Source organism: Hylobates moloch, unplaced genomic scaffold (genome assembly GCF_009828535.3).
Source record: "Hylobates moloch isolate HMO894 unplaced genomic scaffold, HMol_V3 SCAFFOLD_18, whole genome shotgun sequence".
Lineage (NCBI taxonomy): Eukaryota > Metazoa > Chordata > Mammalia > Primates > Hylobatidae > Hylobates > Hylobates moloch.
The window spans coordinates 52,227,380-52,229,922 of NW_026652293.1; the positions used below are offsets into that span (position 1 = coordinate 52,227,380).

General features: G+C 34.5%; 1 non-coding gene across 1 annotated transcript; it reads right to left on the reverse strand.

Moving 5' to 3' along the window:
- Positions 1-1,138: 1,138 nt before the first annotated feature.
- LOC116458190 (small nucleolar RNA U3) lies at positions 1,139-1,350 on the reverse strand. Its single transcript, XR_004245246.1, has one exon. It is a non-coding gene; the product is annotated as a small nucleolar RNA U3 (small nucleolar RNA).
- Between the last annotated feature and the right edge of the window lie 1,193 nt (positions 1,351-2,543).

The following is a 2,543-nucleotide window of genomic DNA, read 5'->3' on the forward strand; positions in this document are numbered from 1 at the left end:
ATTTCAGAGCATGTTCATTAAGTTACTCAAGAATGAGTAAACAGAAAAATATGAGACATTGAAAATATTTTGCAACAAGAGAGAAGAGCAATGCATTAGTTACTCAGAAGAAGTCTGCTTCCTCCTAAATAGGTTTATTTAATGAGGTATAAGAAGTATTTAGAAAACATCTTGTTCTCAATGAGGACATATGTTTTGAAACGGGCTGAGATAAGAATATTTTCAAAACAAAAACACTAATGAAAGTAAAATATGTCTTAAAATAGGAAAAAACAGACTCAATACAACAGAAAATTTAAAGAATGAATTAAACAATAAACTTAGAAACAATCTCAGAAATCAGAATAAATTAGCATAAAGATAAAAATATGAGAGAACTGTTAGCACATATGAAGGACAATTCATGGAGATCCAACTCCTGAATAATAAGTACTTTATAGCACAAAATTCTGAGGTTTCAATATTGAAGCAGCTTCATAATAAATATAAATATCTACATATTTAGGTAAATAAATATTTACATACCTATTTTCTTATTGTTTTTCTGAATATTTTGGAATGATATCTTGAGATTCGTGCTTTATACCAGAGCCTCACTTGATTAGGGAATATTGAGTATAAACCATTGAGAAAGCAACATTCTCTTACTTGAGTTTTACTAATTGGTGTGTGTGGGGTGTCTGTGTGTGTGCACGTGTGTATATGCATATGTGGATATGTGTATGTATATTGAAGATATAGGTATGAATTTGTCAATAGAACTAGATTTTCTATGAAGTAGACAAAAGCATAGTTTTATTTGTTTACTTATTTAATTTTATTTTTAAAATGAGAACCACTCAGGCGGGGCGCGGTGGCTCACACCTGTAATCCCAGCACTTTGGGAGGCTGAGGCAGGCGGATCACGTGGTCAGGAGATGGAGACCATCCTGGCTAATGCGGTGAAATGCCATCTCTGCTAAAACTACAAAAAACTAGCCAGGCGTGGTGGCAGGTGCCTGTAGTCCCAGCTACTCGGGAGGCTGAGGCAGGAGAATGGTGTGAACCCGGAAGGTGGAGCTTGCAGTGAGCCAAGATCGCATCACTGCACTCCAGCCTGGGCGACAGAGCGAGACTCCATCTCAAAAAAAAAATGAGAACCACTCAGACTGCGTCCTCTCTCTCTCTCTCTCTCTCAGAGTAAGAGAAGAATGATCATCAGTGGCAATGGCAGTTTCAGTGAGGTAGCACCAAGAGCCAGCCTCACATTCAGGAGAGAATGCTACACCCTCTTTTCATGGTTTCTGGTGCTCTACAGATTCAGAGAAACTCTAGAAGTTTATGTGAAATAATCCCTGAAAGTATAGTCTTAGCACAGTTTTATTGATTCCACAAACACAGATAACTTATATTTGATCTGGTTGATAATTAAGATGTAACTAAAATGTAGGTAGGTCCTAGGTATATCAGGATGGTTGTTTTAAGATTAATTTAAATATATATCATTTAAATACTATTTTAATGTGATTAAAAATAAACTAGCTACTAGGCCGGACACAGTGACTCATACCTTTAATCCAAGCACTTTGGGTGGCTGAGGCGGGCAGATCACAAGGTCAGGAGTTTGAGACCAGCCTGACCAACATGGTGAAATCCCATCTCTACTAAAAATACAAGAATTAACCAGGTATGGTGTTGGGCACCTGTAATCACAGCTACTCAGGAGACTGAGGTAGGAGAATTGCTTGAACCCAGGAGGCGGAGGTTGCAGTGAGCTAAGATCGTGCCACTGCTCTCCAGCCTGTATGACAGAGCAAGACTCCATCTTGAAAAAAATAAAAATAAAATAAACTAGCTACTATATGTACCAATGAAAAATTACATTTTAACTGGTATTTCTTTATTAATATAAATCACACCGTTTCACATTTAAGTTTTTTAAAATAAGAAACAATCTTACCAAATTTGTACGCCCCAATTTGTTATCAGAGTGGAAATATTTTAGAAGAAACTAAACTGAGAATTAACATAAGTATTGGCTTAAAGATGTTATTTTAAAAATCAAAAATAAATCCATGCCTCTCTTTAAAACATTAACAACTTAATTAGTAGATTATTGTTTGAACATAATTTAAAAGTTAACTGATTTAACTGTTATGAAAATCATGGTTAGTAAATGTAATGAAATGAGTTGTATGTCAATTGAACATGAATTTCAAATTGAATGTTAATTTTAACTACCTAAGCTTCATTTTGCTAAACTACAAACTTGGATTATTCATTTCTATTAGCCTATCTCTCATGTCACTATAAGCTACAAAAAGTGATATTACCAATTTTAAAAGTAACATTTCTGGCAAATATTATAGTTGAAAGAAGCAAACTACCTATCTTCATCTTAACTATCTAAGCTTCATCTTGCTACCTAACTTTTATCTTACTAAACACAAACTTGGATCAATTTGTTTCTATTAGCCTGTCTCTTATGTGACTGACTATAAGGGAACAAAAAGAGTGATATTAGCAATTTTAAAAGTAAAGTGTGTGGTAAATATTGTAGTTCA